The sequence below is a fragment of the Haliaeetus albicilla genome, chromosome 24 (genome assembly GCF_947461875.1).
Source record: "Haliaeetus albicilla chromosome 24, bHalAlb1.1, whole genome shotgun sequence".
Taxonomy (NCBI): domain Eukaryota; kingdom Metazoa; phylum Chordata; class Aves; order Accipitriformes; family Accipitridae; genus Haliaeetus; species Haliaeetus albicilla.
In genome coordinates, this window is record NC_091506.1 from 22,836,493 (window position 1) to 22,862,284 (window position 25,792).

A 25,792-nucleotide genomic window follows, 5' to 3' on the forward strand; every position below is an offset into this window, starting at 1 on the left:
TTCCTGGAATTTTAAAATCCCACTCTCCTTAGTTTTGTACTTTTTCGCCCTTTTATTTTTAGATTCAGTATTTCACAGTGGTCTGTAGAGTCTGCTTGACGCCAGCAAATGTAACTGGATCCCAAGTCCCTGCAAGCCAGGAATTGCAGCCATGATCAGCATGCTGCCGAGAGTGCAAACCTTGGCACTGGTCAAAACCAAATAGTCTGAATCCTCTATTTATCTTACGGTAGGGCTTGGGAAACGAGGCAAGAAGAGTTCATCAAAATGTAAAGAATAGCTGGGAAGGGTTAGGAGTAAGTAAATAGAAATCAAAGATGCAAATAGGTCTGTTCTACAACAGATTTGTGTGACCAGACTTTTAAAAGCAAGAACAGGGATTTACAAAAAAACAGAGATATTTCATTCTCTAGTAACCTAGTAACAGGACAGGCATGCACAAAGCAGATTGCCTTTAAAAAAGGCTTGTGTCAGCAAGGTTGACTTTAGTGGAATAAATAAGAATAGCCTGCTTGGCAGCAGGTCGCTGCTGACAATAATCTCACAGGTCAGATTTTCCAAGTTATGGTGGCTCGTTTGATATACACGTAACTGCAACTACCAGTTCTGTTTAGGATTAATATGGGCCACCATCTTCCACCCAGCCTTTGGTGAGTAGGTGTCAGGTTTTTACCTTAGTCGTTCATGGTATGCAGCTGGAATAAATCTGGTCTCTGATACTAAGGAGCTGTATTACCTCGCCTGAACTTACTTTTTAATTTTCTATCACTTCTGGCCCTTTCTTCCTGTAGCAGAGAACAAAATGAAGAGTTGCCAGTTTATCTGATTGAGAAATTGTTCATCCTAACTATTCTAGGATCTGTAACTATGGTAACAGTGTCTACAACGGAGTGTGACTGCTTCACGGAAGAAAAAACAAGTGTATCGAGGCAGTTATTTCCCAAAGGTGACATGATGAGTCAGCAGCAGGGCCCAGATTAGAATACAGTGTTCAGACTGCCCATCCCATATGCAGCTCACTAAACCACTCTTCCTCCTGCAGCCTCCAGGGAATAAAGTTCATTTAGCTAGGTGGTAAATGCTCAACTCCTGCCCTCGCACTTCACCTTGTTACTTATCTAAGTTTTGGCAGGCTTAATTGTTTGTTGCCAAGAAAGAGCGCAATCAAGAAAAACAGAGAAAGCATTGGTCTTACCATGGAACAAAGGACACTGCAACAGCAAAACTACTTGGAGAGAACAAGAACACTGGTCTGCCAATACACTGAATATATAGATTGTGTGTAACACTGAAATTGCTTGAAAATTGATTTCCTGCAAGGCAGCTTCTTGGTCTCTTTGTAAGTAACAAATGCAGAGTAAAAGAACTGTAAAGCAGAGATCTTGAACAGAGCAACTAACATTGTCTGTGAGTTTTCTCCACTGCATAAAGTTCTATCTTTTTTTTTTATTCCTGGCATATTTAAAACTGGTTTGGACACATTATGTAACATGAGCGTGTTTCCTTGGCTTAGATGGTATTTGGTATTCGTATTTGCTCAACTAATTCGAAACTTGGACAGCCAGTCTGAAGTAGTTCTGCCAGCTGTAAGTGATGCCACTTTACATACACGCGGGAAGAGTTCTGCCTTCTCTGGTTTGCTGTGGCATGATCTGGCAAGAAGTTGTAAAAACGTGCCCTATGTAATCTCCTGCTGTATTCTCATCCTCTAATTTTGCCAGTTACTCTTTGTATCACAGTTCCTCTTAGTTCTCCTTGATCCTCCTCGTTAACCCTTCATTCTCACTGTCCTGATTAGCAAACCCTTAAAAGGAAACACAAGAAAACTGGGGTTATTTACCCCCAGCACTGAATATCACAGTTTAGGAACTGCTGTTGCCACTGCGATGCTCCAGTGTCTCATCATGTCAAGCATAGCTAAAGTGGAAAACTTGCTAGTCTCCCATATTGATGCAACTTTTCCATAGAGTTGTTCTTTTCATCAAGATTTTTCCTGAAATGACCCAAAGCCTTAGCTTTCTCTTCCTGCTGCTGGCTAGCAGCCTGATACACCTACTTGAAAGTGCATCAGATCATAGCTTAATGATGAGTCAAAGATTCTTGCAATTTGCCTATTGGCAATTTGCCCGTTTAGTTTGGGGTTTTTTAAAATCAGTAAAACAGTAATGTTGATTTCTTAACCTTTATTTTTTTCCGTTTTCTAACATTCAGGATGTACACAGATGATGTCAGACAGCGTGAGCTGACACAGCAGTTGTCAGAGAGCTCAGAAATATTAAGACTGTCTTAGAAAGCTCTCTGCTTGGTCCATGGGGCTTGCAGAAGGCGCTCAAGGCAGAAAGTCCAGTGAATGCTGAGAGTGGGCTGGTCTCTGGAGAACTGGAAGCAGCTATGGACTGTCCACCACCAAGGAGCCTCTTCAGGTTAGCACAACCCAAGATGTAATTGGCATTGAAAAGCAGGTGTGACCACCAGGACAGAAAATGTGTGACACCACACTGGGCTCTGTCAGCAGGGCTCTTCCCTGCTTGGGAAGAATCCTCCATGAGAAAGCATGGATGGCCGCAATACAAGCCCTTACAATGTTGAGACCCAAGTATAATTTGGGGGTATATATTATATCCTGTTTAATAAGTTACCTTGCTAAAAGTGATTTTAAGTGTGGTCTGTGTTTGTATACAGCTTTGAATGCATGTGGCGGTACTTTTTATATGATGGGTGGTGCAGAAATGTTTGTGCTGGGCAGGAAATGCAGCCAGCTATTCTAGGAAGCCTACATGGTAGCCTAAGGCAGTTACAAAAAGAAAATGGGGTGCTACTTAGGTGACTTAACAGTAAGGACTGAGTTGCCACTACTGGTCAAGATTCATCAACTTTTGTATTTCTGTCACTAAGAAATATAGAGGAGCGAGTCCATGAGAGCAGGACACACAAGAAGCCTTAAGCTCTTAGCATGTAAATATTTGTAAAGGAGATAGTGAGTCCTGTGCATTAGAGTAAACATAAATTCTTCTGTTTTATTCTCAAATGCAAGTGTATTTTATTCGAACCCTAAGCTGTGTGCTGTGTAGCTGCCACTAATAAACAGTTTCTTTTCAACTAATCTCTAAAGAAAGATTGCTTCCTACCTACCCTGACATGTTTCTTGCAGGCACGTTGCTCTTGCCTTCATTGACTTATTCTTTCTTTTTTTTGGACAAGGTAGAAACTGTTAGTCTAGGAATCTGTACTGTGGAGAAGGCAGAATTTAAAACCAATGATATGGAGATAATTGTGGAAGGCATAGATAATTTAAGTTCAAACCCGAAGGTTTTTATTCAGTCCTGTAACTTTAAAGAGAGCAACCTTGATTATGTTTTTGAGAAGGGATGAGAGTATCCACGCAGTCTATCTAACTTGCAGTATCTAAATTTGGGGTCTCTGTGGAAAGAAGTGGACTCTCATTTTTTATTTGAGTTACTTTCTGGAAGAACTTGTCTCTCTCTTTTGAGTACAGTGTGCCAGGATAAGCAGAGCAAAACCATTTTACATTAATTCCTTCAACGTGAGGATTTTGCTTTAGACTGAGAAGGATGTGATCTCCTCTCTTTTGTTTCACTGGGAGTGAAAGATTATGCATCTGTCAAATGTTAACCAGATTCAGATCTCTGAGCTAGAGTGCTGTTTTGCTCAATAGATGGTTTTCATTGACACATTTTTTAAATGCAGTTCCAAATCATAGCTGACTGTGCCTGTTGTTTATGCCATCAGCCAAAAAGCTTAAATATCTACTTTCATGAGTATTATTTCCTTCATACAGGGAAATAAGTATACCTCTTATTTCTTATGTATCATGATCTGAACTTATCAATAGATTGAACATTCATTTATGACGTATACTTTGTACTTCCTTTGACCTAATTGTTCATGTGCAGGGAAATTATCTGAATTCAAAGTAAGCTACCCTATCTGGTCTCTTTTTACATCACTTTTATCTCCTGATAGTCTTAACTGAATTCTCCTTATTGACTAAAGTATGCCTTATGCCCTCATTCTTGTGGGTTAACACTCAACAAAATTAAAAGCAAAATAACATTAACAAAAACCTGGATTTCTTAGAGAAATTACAGTACCTGGCCACTTTGATATTTTAAGATGATGTAATAGTTAACATTTCATTTGCCTTTCTTACACAGGCTCTCAACACCCTTGAAATCTCCATGTAATATATATATTGCTTTATAGATGGAGACACTGAAAACCAGGAATGAAATCTGAGCAGGGGAGTGAACTCCCATATGACTATTACATCATTTAGAAGTATCACCAGCCTCTCTCTTTCTTTAGAAGAGAACGGTCACGCCATATTACTAAATAGCAAACAGGATTTTTGGTATGTCCAGGACAGGGCTGAGTCTAAAAATGATAGCCTAAGACAATGCAGAAGTAATATCATTTTGGAGAAAAAACGCTTTCCCTTTGTTTACCTCTTAAAACTGATGACCGGAATAATTCTGGTGATTCTGATACTTCTGGGTGAGCTAGGGTGTCATGAGTTCATTCATGAGTGCAGCAGGAAGAACTAAATTGCTGGGCTTCATAAACTGCCCTAATAGCAGTTCAGCATCTCAGCAGAGGCAAAACTAGGAAGAAGTCGCCAGAGTCCTCTGAGTCAACAGTTACAGGCGGGGAGTTATGATAAGGACTTGTGGGAGAGAATTCTGCAGTTTAGTCTCCGACCTCCACCATCAGGTAACTATGGGCGAATTCTCCATGATGCCATTAATAACAATCACATAATATAGTGTTGGGTGTTATACTATCAACATGGTCAACATGCCATCCAAACTGCATGGAGCAGCAGTAAAGATATATAGATAATTAGAATTCTAAAAAATGTGTACTTGCTGCGTATGTATGGTAGATGTAAAATATTACCATTATAGGTCCTTTTAGGTAAGCAGAAGTTTCATTAAAGACAATGTTGCATAAAGAGTGGCATACGTACTTAGATCAGGCCAGGATTTCAACTGAAATTGTTGGAACAAGGTCTTTAGGCCTTCACGGCTGTTCATTCTTGCTTATCCCACGCAACAGACATACATAGGAAAAGCAGCCATAAAGCATATTTACCTTCATGATACAGGTCAAGAGCCGGGATGAGAAAAAAGACGCTCCTTGGTGCTGATAACGACTGCTTTGTGGTTGAAACTGGATCCTTGATTTTCAGTGCCTTGTTTTATGTGGTAGGGTGGGAGGAGTCCCTGGGCTCCATGTTCTCCTGTTATCAGCTGGGAGCAAGTGCTTGAGTTTCTCTCCTAGTGGAGACTGACTCCTGATGGGGCTCCCTCTAATTTGTACAGAGGGCTAAAAAAGCTTCTTGAGTAAGTTTGCTTTGTGAAGGAGTTTGGATTCAGTATCCTACTTTTAGGAAGAAGCAGAAACAACAATAAAAATCAAGTCAATGAAAACAGCTTTTTGATTCTTTATATATATATATATAACTGAACATGTATTTATGTCCTCCATTATTTGCAAACCAAACAAAACTGTGCAAAGGTATTAGTAATTGAAACTCAGTGGATATGAGTTCTGTTAATCAACCTAGTTTCCCTCTCTGGAAAGACAGTGAGATTATGGAAACTCTAGTCCAAATTAAAATAGCAGTTAAATTTCAGATCTAATCATTTAACTACTTAATAACAACAAGAACTTTACTTTTTGGAATAATATAGTCTAACTATACAACCACAGACAGACCCTCATTTGCATAACGAGACAATCAGGGCCACCACTGGCATCTCAGCACAGTGCTTCTTGCGCAGATTCATAGCCAGAGAATTTGATACAAAGCCACAGACCCTTTATTTTTTTAGCCTGACTTTAATGAGATTCTGTGTCTTGCCCAGTACTTTCCTTACAGACACCAGAAGGTGGGAAGTGAAGCCTTTCAGTGAGGAAAACTTGTGGGGAGGGTAAGTTGTACAGGCACTGCAAGAGTAGTATACATAAGAGAAAAGGAACCTTTTGCAGCTTTCGAGTTCAGATGAGCAACTGCCTGAATTTTTTTTGGTCATTCCTTGCTATTTACCACACAAAAAGTAGGAAATCCTGGAAAATAATGGAAGAAATACTAACTAGAGTGAGCTTTCTTTAAGCTCGAAGAAGAACAGAGCAGAAAAACAATTTGTGATATCAAAAGCCTCTGATAATTTTTAATGTTTAGATTATTTCATGCTAGTGACAGCTTGATATTTCTAACAGTGACTATAACTGTAAAACACATCTTCTGGTCTAATTGTGACGCTTTGAATGTCTCCGGAGGATTTCAGTTAAGTTACCTCAAACCATTCCTGAAGTTCTTCAGCTAGATGAAGGGTACCTAGGAAAGAGCTGTACGTGTGTTCAGCCGTGCTAGTTACTTTCTAGTAAGGAAAGTACCGCTGAGCTAATAGTTTCCGTCACGGGTAGGGTTAAATGAGTTTCACTTACACATCTTCAATTGCTGTCTATGAAGCATGAGTCAGGAGGAACCCTGCTTGACTTTAGCCTCTCTGGGGAACAGGCAGACTTGGCAGTTCAAGGAAAAACTTGTTTATAAAATGACCAAAAGACAGACGGATTGAAGCGGTCCTCCACAATGTCACTTTTAAGATTAGAAATGCACTTTAGCTGAGCCTGTCACCTGCTCTCAAGTCTGTTTACTGTACACATTACTAAGTGCAGTTATTATTGCTCGCTCTCTTTCTCAGATCTGGGTATACCTTTTCAAAAGACCTTATGGAAAATGCCTAATGTAAACCTAGCTTGCTCCTCTGAAAGTCTGTCAGCTTTCTATCTATTGTTCAGCAGAGCAGTGGTTATCTGACACTGCATACCAGGGAGGTTAAGTGAATGTCAGCTCCTTTAAAGGCACAGGTACCTGGAGCACTGAAGCTTGAGTCTGCCCTTCCTATGTGGTTACATGAAGTCTTTTTCAAAGTCATTGTCCATGACTCGTTATATTGCCTAAACGGTTTTGGCTGTTTCAGGCTGGGTCTAAATTCTGGATGACACCAACCCCTAAGGCTTTTTATATAAAGGTAACTGAGCTCTTGCGTATATGGTAAAACATGCTGCTTTACACATTTTTCTGCTCTTCAGTCAGTCTGTCTAACAAGGCCAAAGGCATGCTGCTGACTCAGGCCCAGCATCTCTTACAATTTGTAGGAGTTCTGTGTCTTCAGCCAAGTACCCAGAAGAGACACAGGGTAATTCACTGGTGAAAGAGGTGCTGCGAAGTACTGAGGGCAACTACCAAACCAGAAGTGAAATTTTAACTTCAGTATTAAATCAGAAAACTCTTTAACTCTAAGTGTTCCTGCACCTCTGAATCTTCCATGTTTCATATCCTCGTGCTTTATAGTATATGCAAAGAGCAAATAACAGTAACAGATGAGGTTTACCTTACAAAGGGAATGCATAGCCAGAGCCAAGTTAGAATAAGAGCAACATGACCTTTAGAAATTCACCAATTTTTGCATGCTCAGTCTGTTTGGTTTAAGGGGCATTCATATTTCTCCCATACCTTCTTCTTCACACAACTGTAGAGATACTCAGATGGGAGAGCTTTTGCACCATCTTGAGGAAGGAGCTATTTGGTTTATATATCCTGATTCTCTTTTGTGCAGATAAGCTTAGTGCAGGAGTGCTGACTGTGTGAAATCTGATCCCCAGTTCTTTGTGGCACATCTGCACTGACCCCAATAAAGCTATGAGAATCTCTGAGGAGAATGTCTCCCAAAGCAACCTTAACCAGTCAGGGCGAATCGAGAGTCACTGAGAGCTGATTCTCCTCAGTCCAAACAGACTTTTGAAAAGATGGCTGAAGTTGATTAGAAATTTTTAGTAACCAGAGGGCAACATTTTTTATCACATTAAAGTCTCTTTCCTTCCTACTCCCACTTTTGAATAATTTGCAGCTGAAAACTCATTTCACTTGGTCTTTCAAACATGAAAGCTGGCCTTTGATCTAGAACTACGCATGGAGAGCTTTGACCCAGGAGGAATGTATTTATTAAAGCTAGAAACAATAGGAGCAAGGGTGTTAAACTGACTAGCAACACTGTGTTTTTAAAGGCTACTGCCTGAGTTTGCTAAGGTTGCGTATAAAGCTTCAACTTACAGATAAAGCATAAAATACTGTATTTATTGGAGCTGTTTCTTCTGTGCTTCCCAAAATCAAGAGTTAGATATTCTAATCGTTTTCATTTATTAACAGCTTTTGAGCCCCTTTGCTCCCCTTGCCAGTGGAAGTTCTGTAGCTGGCTAAGTGTCCTAGGACATAGGCAGCCAAGGTCTGAAACTGAGGAAGTTTCTAGCCTCTGCATTGTGTTAGTTGCCTTTGAACTCTTTCCTAGAAGACGGGGTTCCTATGTAGAGGGAGATGCTGAAAAGCTTCAAGGGAACAGTTTGAGATACAAATATGCAGATCATCATTCCTACATCATTAAACTCCACTGAAGATTCAGTGATGTGAATGTACAAATTCAACGTGGCTCAACTGCTGTTTCATCCTAGGGCCCCAGTCAGGTTAATTTACTTCTGGGTTTCCTTCTAGAATTGAAAGGAATCCAGGGGAAATTTTCAACCTTGAGAGATGGACATGAACTGCACCAAGTTTGTTCTAATACTTCTCTAGTAGTTCTTACGTCTTCAAAATGACTCAAGGCAAGAGATCTACACCTTTGGTGTCATTCTATAAAGACACAATGTGGTAGGCTGCAACACAGCCAACTATTATTTTGTGCATTTCCAGCTGAGGAAAAAAATGAAACAATGATCACAGTAATCTCGGGACAACCACACAGGGCCCAGAGCTATGAAGTACAGACTTGAGCTGGTCTGCACCAGCTGGTCAAGGAACTTGGATTCTTTTCCTGGTATGGTGCATAAAGGCAGCATCTCCACCAGCTGGAAGCAGTCTGGCACAATGTGTCGAAGTGTCTGTGCTACCATCACAGCCATTCCCGTCTTCCTGCCAAGAATGCGGAGCAGCACAGTGCACACTACTGTACTCAGCAGGAATGAGGTTCAGAGAGGTTCTGTGTGGCTCCGTTTTACAGTCCCATGTGAAACTGGTGTCTTGGTATTAGTCCATTTTTTAATTGATTGGCTGGTTTAATGGGATTTATGTCCTTCACTCATGCTGTCTGAATGTACAGAGAGCCAGAAAAATCAGTAACAGACTCCCTGAAACAACAGATGCCCTGAAATTGTAGTCTCCATTCTCCAAATCAAGTCTGCTGTCCCCCTTATTCTTAACGGTTATATAGAACGTCGTAAACAGTCACCAAGTGTAGAACAGTGCTGCACAGAATTAGATAAAATTAAACTGACTTGTAAAGCTGTACTAGTTTAGCCTTAGAATTTCAGTGGAAATATTTTTGGCTAAGGACTTTATATGTGGTCTTGAAAGAGCTTCCAGTTCCCTGACTGTGAAGCCTGACCTATGGCCAAACTCAGAGCCCCAAATATCCAGCTTCTTGAGCTTTAAGTCAAAGAATCATTCTAGGTATGCATCACCATGACAAAGCAGTACAATGAAAAACATTGAAAACACTGCTTTTCCAAAGTTTCGCAAGGAAGATTGTGGAGGAGACGATTGCTTGTGGCGAGGCCAGAACACCAACAGAACAAGCCTGCTGAGCCCATCATGCTTACCTCCAGTTACCCCCTTGCAAAACTCCCACTGCTGGGCAATAGTCAGTGCATTTCCTAACCACCGCCGAGTGACTCTGGGCATAGGATGGCAGTTCTGTTGAACATACTTTCCCTAATGAAACAGGATGAGTGTGACGTGAGCGTACAAATACAGCGTATGGGGCATGAGAACACTGCACAGCCAGATGTGACTCATGGGGTATCCCAAGAAAACAGAAGGATCCTCTCTGAAATAGATTGTGGGGCATATACTCAATGACAGGAATATGGATAGCTACCCACAACTCTCTTCAGTTTCATTCTTATTTTGCCTGTTAGCTGTAACAAAACAATCAAATGTCTTTAACAGATAAATTAGGCATTTGGGGACACTGGCCTACTTGCGTTTACATAGACTTGGGGGTAACAGCTTTGTATTATTCTTTGTTGTTTAATAAAGGTTCGAAGCCTATCTATAGTAAAGTGCTTAGGAGTGAATGGGTATTTTTAATACTCAGAATAAGCATTAGAAATCAGAAATAGTAACTGAACAAGACCTTCCAGACACAAGGATCCAGTGTGGATAAACTTGAGATTTTTTTAGAGAGCCATTGCTGAGACAGAGAAACATACATCTGTGTAAGCAAAGATTACTTTAATGAGGCTGTACAGTTAATAATAGATTGCCTTCTACTAATTGCAAAGCTATAATAAAGCTAAAATGCAAATGTTCCTACTTTCTTGTCCAACAAAAGATATAAGATGCTGTACTGATATGTCAGTACCACTCAGTACACTCAAATTTCTTCCACGATTATTTTTATAGATGTTACTCTGACTCCCCGGTGACAGACTCTTAAGTTTTTCTCCCTTGGGAAGTGTGAACAAGGCTTTAATTTCTGTCAAAGTCAGAACAAGGGATCTTGCATCATGTTCTCATTGTTGCCATATTTCCTTTCCTATGCACATCAGTAGCAATTTGAAAATATTAGTTAAAGTGTCCACAGCTTGTATGGGGAAAGCAGCATTGCACGTCCAGACTCATAGGAGTTTGGCTGGACTTTGATCCCTTAAGGCACTCTGCTATAGTAACGGTGCGATCTGATGAACCTAGTCCCAGCACATCAGATCTGGGATGTAGCAGAGGCTGATGATCAAATAAATGGGGACTACAGGCTGTCCTGAGCATATGCTGTATCATTTTGGAGATTGTATTCATTGCCTGACTTAAAACATGCATTCTGCATGGACTTAGATTTTTTCCAGTGGCATAGTTTCAGACTTGAGCTCAACAAGAGGACCAGTGAGGGCAAATCCTGCCCTCTCTCCTCATGACTCAAAGCAAGTGCCAACTTCCCATGTATTCTTACATTGAACATTCAGAATGCCAAGAGCCTTGTTTGGTGCTAAAGGCCAACAACGTGATTTTGGTTGTCAGGAGCTCCTAAACATTTTTGTATTAATTCAAGATTTCTGGCTCACTTTTAGATTACAGACTGGCCTGGAAAGAGTTAACAATAATTTCCCTGCTGCCCTGCAGCAAATTCTCCTGCAAAATATCTGCAGGTAGCTAGAAACAAATACCTACCATGGTATAGGAGCATGGGGGCACCTGAAAACCTCTTCTGCAGCTAGCAGGCAAGCAGTAACAAGTATCTCTTCTGATGGCTATATGTAAAGTTAATAATGTGGATGTGTTGGGTGGAGGAAAGGGGTTAAGTGGTTGAGTATCTGAAGCCACTCTTTCAGATTTCTTTATTCAAATCCCATATCACAAAGGTTCATTAACGCTTAAGTCAGAACATTTTGAAAAAAGCAAACTAATACTAGAGTCTCAGTGCTGTGTCCACTGGTAGTATGGGAGTGCTGGAGCCGTCATGTCATGGCTCTAGACTAAAAAATTCCAACTACAAGGATATGAAGAACATGTGGAAGCTTCTGCAGCCAAGTGCTTGCAATCCATAAACCACAAACTGTATCTGGGCTTGTGCAGATGAGAAGCACTGCAATTCATTAGTGAGCACAGCTGCAAACGTAGATAGAGGACTCTATATTTGAAGATGTTTTTTGGAGCCTCTGGGACTGCATCATGCATGAGCCATTGCCATGGTACAACTGGCTGAGCTGTTTTGAGGGACGTAGATGCTGTTCAAAGACATTGTCATAGTTGTGCTTACTGAGCTGTAGAGTTCATGACCCAAAGTATGTATATTTGTAACGAACTGTGAGATGAGGCCTGGGAAACGAGCGCAAAGATTTATACCGTTATACCTACACCTCAACCAGTGTAAAGAAGTAAAAAAAAAAAAGTCACTATGAAAAATTGAGCTGCATTTCATATTTTGCTTCTCATCTGCAGGGAGTCAAGCCTGACAGAGCAGCTGGCTGCCAAACAACTAGACAAAACAAATACCTGGTCAAAACAAAAGTACTACCAGTAAGCAGTTACCATCTAATTCTAAATTAGAGCTCCACTTCTTGGAAGTCATTTGTGAGCTGTCCCCTCAACAGAAGGTTACAGTGTGCCTGTATATGATGTAATTGTGCTGGCACTAGCAACGTGCTGTGAACTAACTCTGCTGGGATTATTTCATTCACAATAACCGAATTACTGAGTTAATCAATAGTGTTGTCCAAAGTAGGGCATAGAACTAGAAAGAAATTCCTTGGACTTCAGGTCCAGTCCTCCTCCTATCACAAAAAAATTGCTCATTATCAATTGGGTGATGACTTGCCATCTCAAATTCATTATTTTTTGAATCCTGCCTGACTCGGTGGGGAAGCCTGAAGGATAACCTAGGACCAGTTGTATGAACAAGGCTATCACCATTTTCACTGTGTCAGCTGATAAAAGATTTGTTTGTTCATGAATATCACCCAGTTGAAAACATAAAATTTGACTAATTCATTTTTTTGCTTTTTAGGCTGTCCTCTTTAATATTCAGATGGAAATACGTTCATTCAGCTGGTGATGTGTAAAACAGAAGATAGTGAATATGCAGAGTACAACCAAGATGTTGTAACTTTACTTTGAATTGCACAAGTAGTGGTAAGTATTTGAAAACAAAATTTTAATGTATTTTTGTAATGGGAGCCTCCATGAAGCATATGCTGAATGGGATAATTCTAGTACCTAAATCTCTTAAGTTTTGTCAATTTACATTTTCTGTCATTTGGTCTGTTCCAATGAGTCACACAGCATAATCATATAGAATTATAATAAACTTGAAAAGCCAGCAATCATGAGCACTTGGTATTTATAGAATGGAGAAGTGATAACTAGTACTTTCAATGTAACAATTTAAGCTTGCTGAAACTTTTCCAGCCAGGACAGCTTTCCATCAGAAAATGTTGATTCAGTGGAAACTTATTGGGCTATTTCTGGTCGATCCTTAATCTTAGCATCTCTCTTTATGCTGATGTTGAAATGTATCCTGCTTAATTGATACTGTGGATGACTCCTTCTTGCTCATTTTCTCCTTCAGCTCAGACCCAGTAAAACTGTAGGTCCACCTTTGGCACTCTAGTGCTGTGCTAGTAAACATGTAGGTACAACTTTTTTTAACAGTAATTTCAAGTACTGAAGTTTGGGGTTTTTTACTCAAAAGAAACTTACAGACATGAACACGTGGTTGTCACTGCTACATCCCTTCTCAGTCTAGATTATTTTCCTCCATTGACTGTCAGCTGACATGACCCATGGTGTAGGAATTAGACCATTGCCACTTATATCACTAGAGTCTCCCACTGTCGAGTGGCTCCTTTGCATCCTGGGAATACCACTATCCATCCTTTCGCTTCCAGGGCAACCTCTCTCTGTGTTTTGCATTGCTCAGAGTAACTCCTGAACATGATGAATGCTGCTGCCTGACGACTTGTGAATCTGAGCAAAGTCACGTCACTCTTGTCTTCAGACTATCTTCTATGTCTGTTTAACATTGTAGCCAAAACTTCCCTTCTTACCTTTAAAATTACTCATCTTTAATCTTGCTTCAGACTGTCTCAGGCTTTACTTTGCCCTGCTACTTACTTCTGCTGCAGTGCTAGTTGCTTTTGTCTCTCTTTGTAATCACATCGTATTGGATACAATAGCTGCCTCCTGTGCAGCTTCCCTGGGCCTCATTAACTCATGCTGAAGTTTCATATTTCAGATGCCAGTTTAAGGCTTTGGTCATAATCTTCAAAGTAGTTAATGGATCAAGCCTTAGCTACATTAAAGGCTGAATTTTGATCTGTGAACCATCATGACAGCTGCATTTCCTTGGGGCAATGTAGATTACAAAGCCTAGGAGGAAGTGTATGAAAGGGAGGAACAAGGCAATCTTAACTGTGAGAAGCATGTGATGGAAAAAATATTCAGAAGATATTCTACAGATCCAGACCTTTCAAAATTGAATTGCTCTGAACATTGATTTCCCCCTTTATCCTAGCAAACAAACAAACCAGCAATGCCTCAGCACCACCTTTAAAACAAATGCTGAGTAAATTTTTTCTAGCGAGCTACCAGGAAGTCTGCTACAAATTGTGCTTTAAATACAAAGTTCTCAAATGGCCAAGTGCTAGAACATCTTTTCTCCCTTGTCTTCAGTTGTGTCACTGCATTCACAGAATGCCCCAGTGTTAAGAGACTGTTCGTATGAAGCTGAATCAACAAAAATAATTAATGCAAAATATTCAAATAGAAACAATCAAATACAGATGAATAGTCTCTTCTTAAAGAGGGACTTCCTGTGAAGCTGATGATGAATATAGTACACAGTTTACTTTTGAAAATAAACCAGACTTTTTCATTCCTATTCTAAGCCAAATTAGTGTATTTCAGGCTTAGTGTTTATCCAAACACAAAAGTCCCACTGGTTAATCTTCCATGGAGGTTTCAAACAATACAGTTAAACTGGTATAAACACTTCTGTAAAGACTCTTAGTTTAGTTTATGTCAATTTGGAATCTGTTTATGGCAACCCAAAATAAGCTATTCTTATACTTGACTACAAATGTCAGCCAACTTCTTGCACCGATTTTGACTAAACTGATTTAAAATATAATCTTAACGTAAACTAGTGTAACTTTCCTGTAAACTGGAAACTTCCTTGGTAAACTGGAATCTTCAGCGTACTGCATGTCATGTCCTCCCTCTTGTGGCTGATGTGAACATTCACAGTATTGGGGAACGCACATTAAAGCCCTAAAATGGATTAGGCTTTCCTTAGCCATGACCTGGCAACAGGGACAGTAAACTGGCAGTTATTTTGGTATTCAAATATATATAAACACAGCTTTATAGAAAGAGAATAACAAAATACTTGAAGTTGTTAATTTGAAAAACAGAATTTATAATTGTTTTGGAATAAAGTAACTACTAAATTAGCAATAATCCTTTCTGTTAAAATTACTCTACTAGTAGTAAAGTACTATACTACTAGTATAGCATCCTAATATAGTATATTACTGTTCGTATACTACTAATACTAGCATAGCTTGTGCTCTGGGAGGGTACTAGAAAAGGAAAGTTGGCAAGGATGGATAACCAGGAATTGAGGGTGGCTTGTTCGAGGTAGGGACAAGGAGAGAAGCTCCAGAGGACAGCGCAGAGGAATAAGGCTTGCAGATTTGAGAGATGGTCCAGAAACTACATTTCTAAACTGAGTATCCCTTTGCGTCCTCTGGTAGCAGACAAGTGGCTGAAAAGCTGGATGCAAAGGAGATACTGGCCTTCCTAACCTGCTCTGCCCATTCAGACACTAAAGATGAAAATACAAATCAGGGTGACTGCTGGGTGGGGTAAGCTGTGCTTCTCACCAATAAGAAATAGCTGCCCAAGGCTTCAGTAGAAGTACAGCTAAATTATGTAAAATAGATTCCTGCCTTTATTTGGTCTTTGCCTGATTGATTACCTGATGTAACTGGGCAACCATCAGGTGATTTTCAACATGCTTAGGGGAGGCTTGAAGTTGCCGTAAGGATCTCAGTCCTGCATTCCCAGATTAATGTAATTGTTGTGATTACTTTACTGACACTATTACAAGGTTTTCTCATTTGAAATTTTGCCTAAAAAGGCTTGGTGCCAGATGAGTCCTCTATTCTCTTGCTCCACCCCACCAGGGTAAAGCTGTCTCTTACATTCAGGCACAGCACTTGCCTATTGCATACTGTGCACATTTTGAAGTGCAAGCTGAAAGCTGGCATCTCTGTTTCTTCTCATTAAAGATGCAACAATCCTATCTTGTTAGGATCCACCTCTTCTGTGAGAGCACCAGGACTGAGGAATGTAATAAAGTTTATCTAGAGGCAGGGAGGTTCAGGACACGGGAAGGGAAAGGGAAAAGGAAAAGCACCACGTAACACTTGTGCCGTGGGGAGAAAGTACTCCTGTGCCCCTGAGTTTGGGGTTAGCATCTCAGGTCATCCACAAAAAGGTATGTGGGGAAAAGACAAAGGTGGTGGCACAGGAAGCGGTTCTCGAGGAGAGGATGGGACTAACCTCTAAAATTCCCCACTTTGATATGCTGGTGGTACACACTAGCAACTCATCTACCTTGCCTTACAGCAGCGAGGCAGCTCGTGGCAGAGGCAGAAGCTGTGTGACTAGGAGGGCAGCTGGGAGCTCCTGTGCCAAACAGGAGACATCCCACACCCATGAGCAACCATGGGACAACACAGGCATTAATGGGAGCGGCTACATTATGAGCTATGCTCATAAATCAGCAGTTAGCTGTAGTTTATTTCCTATGCTGGTAAAATCTGACGTAAATTAGAAGCGAACGCTCAGTGAAGAATAGCCTGGATTTTCTTCAGTTGCTTGGTTCTCAAAATACTGACCAACCAGAACTGGCCAGTATTAAAGACTTTCAAGGTCATTGATGCTCTTTAGAAACATCACCAGATCAGGCTGAACAGTGTGCTGCACAGGTCAGGAGTAGTGCAGAGCCATCTTCCAGCAGTCAACAGAATTCACTGCCACAATCAAACTGGGCATTACATGGGTTAATGCAAAATAATCAACACAGGATAAAGTGTTTCTGTTTTGCAGCAGGGTTGCTGGAATAATCAAAGTTCTGAAATCATTATTACTCAAGATTTCTTCCAAGTCTATTTTCAGTTACGTTGTCACCAAATTTTGGATCTTCTGAACTTTGGGGGATCTGTGAACACCTTCAGTCTAACGAGACTGTGCCCATTGCCAGGGAGCGGCAAACGCCAGCTGCTGCCAAAGAGGCAGGGGGCCAGAAGCCCAGTGCAGTAACACAGCCAAGATCCAGCCCCATGGCAACCAACCAGGGTGAGCAGGCGAGACCCAAAGATAGTAGCTCGGTTCAACCATGAGTCCAGATCATCCCACAAATTCACAGTGATGATGCAGGGCCAACAGGTCGGTCCACAAGTCAGGGCCGGGATCAGGTCTCCTGAGAGTATGGTCCGGTAGGTCAGTCCAGAGGTGAGGATCAGTGGGGTCCATGGCAGGTACAGCTGTGGCTGAGCAGTACTGCTGCAGAGCTTAGGCCAGGACAGAAGATAAAGTGCATCTTGGTAAAACTTTTCATAGGACGTTTTGGAGAGGCATGGTCAGGAGAGAGTTTATGCTTGTTGAGTATGTAAGGAGTCAGTTTGGCTGCAATCTTCTCAGGCTTCTGAAAACACTGGGCTTCCATTACGCAGAACCAGTATTTGGTCACCCAGTGGTGACTCATTGTAGGATTCAGCCCGGAGAGAAGGAGAGAAGGACACTGAATTCAAAGTGATCCCCAGTTCCCTTTGTCACAGTTACTCCCACTGCTTATTAAATTGAAATGTAGGGTGGGAAAGCACTTCAAGAGAACAGCTAGGTAAAGGCTGAAGCGTCTCTTCCACACTGAAGGCCAAAGAGGTCTTTGATGACCCATAGCAACAAATTCTTACTGTCATTCAGTAACAAGACAGAAAAAAAATCATGTGGCTATTTAGCTTTATGCTGGAGTTGTACATCTGGCTTCATAGTTCAGGCTTCTCCTCTCTGATCTTGGTTATTCCTCCGCGTTCAGGAACAGTGAAGTGACAAGTGTCAGGCAAGGAAAGGTAACAGTGCAGAAGTTATCCTTGCTGAACAGCAGTGGTATAAGGTATTCATTGACTGGACATAATGAAAACCAAAAAAAACTATTGCAAAGTTCATCTTTTTTACATGTATTAATTCAACCCACTGACACAGACATTTTGGACATCCTGCTCACATGGTTTGCATTAAAGCATTATGAAATCCCAAATTCTAGCGCCAGATGGTTTTGGATTACTTTGCTTGTATAAAAGGTTTAATTTGGGTCCATGGAAAATGTAAAATATTCTGGTAATAGCTTCAGCAGGACTACATAGTCTGCATTTGCTTTATTCATCAACTGTGCTGTCTGCCTTCTGCACGTTATATTCCAAGTCATGATAAACTTCAAAACATGAATTCAAATTTACTGACTTCCCAGAACAGACTATGCTCTGTAAAATGCTTAAAGGGATTGACGTGAAAGGAAATATTCCTAAAGACCCACTATGCTGAGAAACCACACAGTGAATAAAAATAGCCCTCTCTTTCCAAATATGTGCCTCCTAAGAATGCATTGAGCCTGGTCCTGAATGTGAAGCGAGAAAAGAGAGAATGGGTAAAGGTCAAGCATACAGCTGTTGTTCCTGCCAGTAAGCATTTTGCTTGCTTTACTTGATGAGCTGAATGAGCCTTTTAGCTACTATTAACAGGGATCACATTTTTCAGATGATCTTTTCTTGGTGCAGCAGATGAGCACCAGGAGTATAAATATGGAGTTAACTTGAAATTAGATCTGCTGGAATTCACACATCCTGTTCTACATGGTATGAACAGGGTGAAATGGCCCTTGCACTTTCTGAATTTCATCCTGCATGGACCACTGTCACATCACGTACCGTGTGGCTTCTGCCTTGTCATTATTCAAATATAGAATTACTTCCCCAATCCAGTCACACTCCCAAGTGCAAGTGCAAAATGTTGACCTGGTTAAACCAGTAGCTTTCTAGGATATAGTAATAAAAATCAGCTGGATTGTATTTTAGGAGAACACTTTTAAAGTTACTTCTTTAACTGGATATGATTTTAGTTTGTTTGTTTAAACTTACTCTAGATGGGGAAGCCAGTGGCTAGCTAGAGACAGTCTTTCTCTCAGTATCCTCTCTTCCAGTTTTTCAGAAATAAATTGCTTATTTTCAGGGGAAGCACAAAAGTAAGGGCATGACATATGAACAGTGATCTTGTTCTCAGAGACATAAAGGGAGGTAGGCTGGTTTGTAGAGAGTCAAATAGAAAAACTAAACAGGAGTTTCAGATTTGGTTTTGACAAGTTTAGTATTGCCAAGGAGTCTGTGTTTCCAGTTGTACTGCAATAAATAGACAGAAAATCATTGACTTGCATTACATTTGATCAGTGTCCAAGCACTCTAGAATAATTAGGAGTCTAACAAGTTATTCTCTAAAATGAAAGTGAAACAAAGCAAAATTGAGGAGTCTTGCAAGCTGTCATCAAAACTTGAGAGCTCCACATGATGTCTACATGGAACAGTGGATCATTACAAGATTATAGAGGAATCATGACTCTGTGAACACTGATCTTCATTACAGTCTCAGGTGAGCTTCCTCAGCTGTATTGCCTTACCAATGCAACTGAAAGTAGCTGCTGATGTCAGCGAAGACTCTACTAAGACCTAGAATTTTTTAGAGAGGTGGAGGAGGAGTAAGAATAATATCAACAAGTACGTCAGGCAATAACGAGGTACCGTGATCTTGCTGAGGTCAGCATCACACCCAAGACTCAGAAAGGCTGACAGCAATGGATTAAGTCATAACCTTAGAGCTGAGTATGTGCTGATTGGCTTGCACAACTCCTCTCGAAGTTATGGGGTGGGGTAAATTTCAGAAAGGACTTTTTAGAATTGAAGAGTCAGTAGACTTAGATATAACAGTAGGATGGGGCAGCATGTGAAGCAGATGCAAAGCTTAACATTGCCTTTAGATGCAGGCAATGCATCTAAATGTTTTTTAGGATCTGTATTAGCAGAAACTGTACTTGAGCAACCTCTGTTTCAAATGAATGGTTAGCATGGAGACACTTGTGTGAGCAGTTTGTTACACTCTTTAAAACCTTGTTGTTTAGCCTATGCTGTATTAATGATACACTTTTTAAAACTGGAAAGACAGAAATTTCCCTGTCTTCCTTACTTTGTCGTCTCTCCCACTGGCTCCCTTATCTATCTACAGGTAGTCCAAAGAGGGATAGAGTACCATATATTATTTACCAGTGTTTTCCTCTGGAAGACTCTGTAGTGGGTTGCTTGTGACTGTACAAAATTTTAATTGTTTTCAAACATTTTTCAAGATGACTGTCAAGGTGACACACATTCAGTTTACATGGGGACAACTTAATAAAACTGATTCAACAATTTCCAGGGACGACCCTTGGTTTAGAAGAAGTTCCTGTGACCTCTTTTCTGATAACTCCAGTGTTCCCATGCTTCAGGGTTAGGATTTGCCTACAACTATGGTCATTCCTCACTTCTGAGTGTTGCAAATATAGAATCTTTGAAAATGAAGCATATACACATAGTCACCACCTGTGAAAAGTTCAGTTTATGTGACCTGTCTGGTATCATACAGGTGATCCGTGACACAAGCATGGATAGAATTCAGTTACCCAGGACAATGTTTGGTTCTCTGAGCCATGAAATTGTCCTTTCCCTTTCCTGTAGTCTCCTGTTTCCTTGTGCATCTCCCAGCTTTTACAATAAGGTAAATGTTCCATTAGCATGCAACCACAATTCACTCCAAGGAGGATGGGAAAAAATAGCATTGAATTATTTCACTAAAGGTTGTTCTAATTCTGTCCACAAGATTCCCAAATTAAGGTTGTATAGGCAAACTTAACTCTAGCATGTCCCAATTTTTGAGTGCCTGGTTGGCAATCTTTTGCATCTATTCTAATAACGGTGTTGGTTTTCTGGATGGATTTTGTCTAGAAATTCACATGCATCATCAACATTCTGCAGTTACTGTTTCTAGCAGTCTCAGTGCTCAGATATGTGGGCCTGAAAAATTAACAATTATATTCACCAATACTAATGGACTTGCCAAAAGGCACTTTCCTGTCTTAGTAGCGGGAAGTTTCATTTCAATAAATGAAAATTTAATGGAAGAGCCCACTCAGACATTCCCTTTATACATGTCCAAGGGGAAGAGATTTCTGTGTCCACCAGATGAGGAATGATGAGCTGTTTGATTAACATGCCTCCCTGTTCTTCCTTCAAATTGAAAACCTGTCCAGACTTGCTGGAATCATCGCCTTTAGGGAGCACAGATTCTCAGCTCCATGCAGAAACAGTCTGGCTATAAGTCGTGGTATTGCTAAGAGATTTCAGTCATCAGGACCATCTACAACACAACTTGCAGATGTACAAAGAGTAAGTTACAGTTGGCAGTACAATGGAGGTCCTGCATTTCATTCAGGTCTCTATTTCAAACCAAATACATAGAGCTTTTAATTAGTCATGTAGGCTGGCAGGAGTTTCATGACCACAAACCTGTTCATCAAGCTGACTAACGTATTTGTGTCTGAACGTTCCAGTGTCAACGTTAGTCACTGTATGAAGGTTTGTAACAATGGAAGGATCAGGCAACACCCAAGGTCATTCCCAACTCAAAATATGAAAATAAATTCTTGATATAGTTTCCACTTGCTATTGTTTATCACTTTTCCCACTTTGAAGCTGACTGAGAGCTGCTTCCAAGAAAATGATAATGACCCTATCAGATAATGTGTTTCATCCTGGTACACCCTAACTACAAAAACATGTGCAAATTTTTGAAAAATAATGTCTTCTTTCTTCAAAGACAGAAATCAGTTTTATTCTTCAGTTATTTATTTATTCTTATTTATTCTTCAGTTTTCAGGGGTACCTGATTTTTCTCTTAATTTCACCATACAACCTCCTTTTTCCTACCTTTTGCTAAATACCAGTATTGTGCCATTTTCAGGCTCACATGGATGAAACATCCTTCTAGATGACTCGTTTTATTAGTATGACCAACCTTGGAGATGGATGTTTATGACATAATTATGCCTAGACTTTCAGTTGCCTGAATCTTCAAGGAAGAATTTTTTTAAAGACTTTAATATGAAGTGTACCTATTAAAGCTAGTGATAATACTAATAATCTGAGGCTAAGATGAGTTCTGGCATATTTAATTACTGTAATATGATATTATCAAGTAGGACGCCAGTGAGGAAAAACAAACCATACTTCTGAGCAAAGACAGGCTTTTTACTCCATTTTATTGAATAACGAAGGCTGTAAACAAATACCATTTCTGTATCATTCTCTTAGGTGACTCTATTTACTTTTATAGCTTTTATATAAATTATGAAAGTCATCATATATAGTATATGTTGTACCATCAGCTTGGAATTAGAGATGTCTTGAAAACCAAGTGTCTGCAGTTCTGAAGTCCACAGGCACAATTTGATATAATTTGCCAAATATACCAGTGATGCTTAAATCACTCACATAGCTGACTGGGAATCCCCTTTTGGAGTATATAAATAAACACTTTATTCCACCCATCTGTATCTGATACTGAAAAAGAAACTTTGCTGGCAGCTTTCTTAAAAATTACATTATAGGTGGTGTATTCCTGCTTTTTACTATGCTTGTAAACTCCTCCTAAAAGAACTAGAATCAAAATACTGGCCAAATCGAATTAACAGAGCTTTTAAGCAGATCCTGTTTTCTACCCAAGAGACTATACTTCAGCAGTCCTCCTGTTTATCTTCTTCCATTCCCAAGATGTTGTAAAGTTGGGCTAATAGTCATGAACCACTGGGGAAAAAAAATGCCTTAACAGTGTGAAGTCTCATTGCTCATGTAGTGGGGTAAGAAATTCAAACAGCATTTCCACATGTTCTGAAAGACTTGGATTTATTCTGACTCCTCCACCAGTCTTAACTTAAGACTAAGATCTTCAAAAAACCACTTAATATTTTGTATTAAAAAGTCATCTAGTATTTAACCGATACTTCAGGCAGACTTGTTCCTGCTCTTTTCCAAATGGGTATCCCTTTTTATTGGGCACTATTTTCTTTCCCTTGCTATGAATGAACTCTCCTTGAGCCGTAGACTGGATAGTGACTCTTCACTTCTGTTCCTTATAATACAGCTTGGTCAAGCTACAGAACATGCAAGAAGGAACATCTTTCTTTTTAGTAATTTGTTTCTGCCAGTTTGGGATATAACAGTGCTTAATCCTGTAATTTAATAATAGTATTTTTCCATTATGAGCCATGTAAGCCACTTTTCTGAGGTAAAGGGCCAGAGATACAATGTCCTGCTGTGGCACTGACAAAGCAAGGTAGGAGTTTAGTTACAGATCACAACCTACGTGCAATACCTGGGACAAGAATCTTTTGCACTATGTGTAATTCTGAAGCCATAAAAAACGTGTAAGTGGGTTTTCCAGCCACTCCAGGGAGACCACATGGGAAGAAAAAACATCAGGGGAAACAAAATGTCACTGCATACAACATTACAAAATAGAAATAACCAGCTTCTCTATAGGCCTGATGCTTGGAAACCCACCACAGTTTCCACTGAATACAGGTTTAAGGAATTCCAGTGTTAGGTGTGCATATAACAGAGGCTGATGTCATAAACCTATGAAAATCCAGGACTGTCCTTCTTAATGTGCTATGTTGACACAGCCCCTGGGGTAAAAAACACCACGCCGGCTGTGCTGAGTCTCTTAGCTTTCACACATGCAGATACCCACTTAAGAGATGTCCAAACACCCTGAGATATGAAAGGCCAGAGTGATGGTAGTGTGTGTTCAACCTGTGTGTATCACAGGAACTGAACTGAAGTTCTTAACTGTATCATCACGTTTCATTTTATCCCATAGAACCCCTGCTTCTGCCCAAGCAATGTAAGAGCAATGTGTATTGCGCAACATATGGCTCCTGTCTAGACTTTATTTGCTATACACCTTTATTTGCTATACATCTCCACCAACCCTTCGGCACCCATGGCCCTACACACACATCCAATGCCTAACTGTGGCTCCAAACAGTTTTCAAGTTGAGTAGCAGAGCTGAATGTATTTAGTGTGAGAAGGAAGGTCTTTTAAGAAGAAAGTGCACAGGCAAACATATCTTGAAAGGTCAAATGTTAAATGGAAGCCCTTTCTGCACTCATACCAGAGTCGAATTTACGTAAAAGTATTAAGGTAAACTGTATGTTCCTGAGAGAGCTATTCCTAGATTCCCTAAGACTAATGCACGACAAGATTTTATGAATAATCAATTCAAGAAGCTGGAAAAGAGGAGAAAATTATTTATTTATACAGAGCAGATCACACCTATTATGAATTACAAACTATGAATTTATATAGCAGACCATATGTGCTCCCAAGTAAATCCTTTTCTGAAACTCAAGACTGAGGTACCCATCCACTAAGTTAAATTTTACACATGTTGATGAGAAGCAGCCTAGGAAATGAAGATCGTTCCTTCCTAAGTAAAAGTCTTGCTTACAACAGTGAAATGCACTCACGGGAAATAAAAACAGCACCGACCACAGTGCAAAAGCAGTCCGGAGCACATCCTGAGCTGAGGCTTTATGAGTAGCTTCCAGAGGGCCTGGCTTACAAAGGTGGCTTTAAGTCAGCATTATGCTCTGAATTTAGGGATGCAGGGCCATTTCCCTGTGTTCTAACAGCCAGCAAACCCCAGGAACTCTATATGTTTTTGCAATGTCTGTTGGCATTTCTGGGACTGAAATCCTTAAAACAACTTGAGAATATCTCAGCAGGAGAAGAACAGAACCTGGCTGTACACGTTGAGAAGGAGAAAAAGATGCTCCATGTTTTTAGGATGATGTCACTTTCTAAGAGCTTGCATCGAAGCTGATGATTTTTTTCTACTTGGTTGAAGCAAACAATTAGATCTGTAAACTTAGCTTTGTTGTTACAAACAGCTGGAATATTATATTATTATACAATTATGAGGAGAATATTGTTTCATTTCTATCTAATTCATACGGAATTGACATGAAAAGAGTGGCAGGCAGGATGACTTATTAGGGTTTTTACCTGTAAATCTTCACCTTTACAATTCCAAACACAGTATGTTTGCACTGCCGGTGAACCCCACACTATCTGGGCTTTTTTAAACCTTTAACATTGCCTCACCTGTATTATTGCTGTTACTTCTAGCTTATGACATAATTAAAACAACTCTATTAACTCAGCTCTGCAGAATATCTAACACACACATCTTTATCATAACTTTTAATTCTGATATGTCTACTCTGATGCTTTTTCTACCTTCAAGCCAAGCACCTTTTTATGACCTTTTACTCATCCTCAGCTTGTAGTTTCTCATGCAATTAAAGTGAGACATGCCTATTTTTAGCATATAAAAATATTCTAGGAACTACAGAACTGTTTGTCATCTCTGTTGGTAAGGCCTGATTGTTTTCATTTGCTAGTTGGTTGAAATTACCATGAAATTCAGTTATCTTTTTGTTGTTGATAATGTGTACATTTTTTACATAATTTCTGCCTAGAGTTATTTACGCTGCTCCTGCCTGACAGGCATACCCCCTAACCTTGCTTTGCACAACTTTAAGTGAACATCTCTTTTAATCATCTTTTGGTTATCAAAAGAGTATTTGTGATAATTATGTTTGTACTTCTACTTAATATTTAATGAAGCTGAAAGGATGCTGTCATTTTTATATCCACATTTCAATAACAGGTTGGATAGCTTCACTTAGCTCGCTTTCACATATGCTCTGCAGTACTTCAGGTAAAACACCACACTGGGAAAAACAATAAAGCAGATAAATCTCTGTATTAACACAAACTTTTTTCCCATTAGATGTCTATCTTTCTACATAGAATTTATGTCTGAAAGGAATGTGGCTATAATATTTTCCATTAAATATCATGCTGCTAAATCTTTCTTGGCAAAGATTGTGATAAGGTGAAACAACTCAATTGCTTGCTTGACAGATTATTCCAGTAATAATGTAGAGGGGAAAAAAGGTTCTACTCATTATTTCAGTAATGAGGTGTAGGGGGGAACAAAAGTTT

General features: G+C 40.0%; 1 long non-coding RNA gene across 5 annotated transcripts in view; it reads left to right on the top strand.

Annotated features, from left to right (window-relative positions):
• LOC138681818 (uncharacterized) overlaps positions 1-25,792 on the top strand; it is a 67,196-nt gene that overhangs the window by 35,643 nt on the left and 5,761 nt on the right. For all 5 annotated transcript variants that reach the window (XR_011322015.1, XR_011322017.1, XR_011322018.1 and 2 more), the window contains exons 4-5: positions 2,212-2,423; positions 12,585-12,709. This is a non-coding gene — a long non-coding RNA (uncharacterized lncRNA). The remainder of the gene's footprint in view (positions 1-2,211; positions 2,424-12,584; positions 12,710-25,792) is intronic.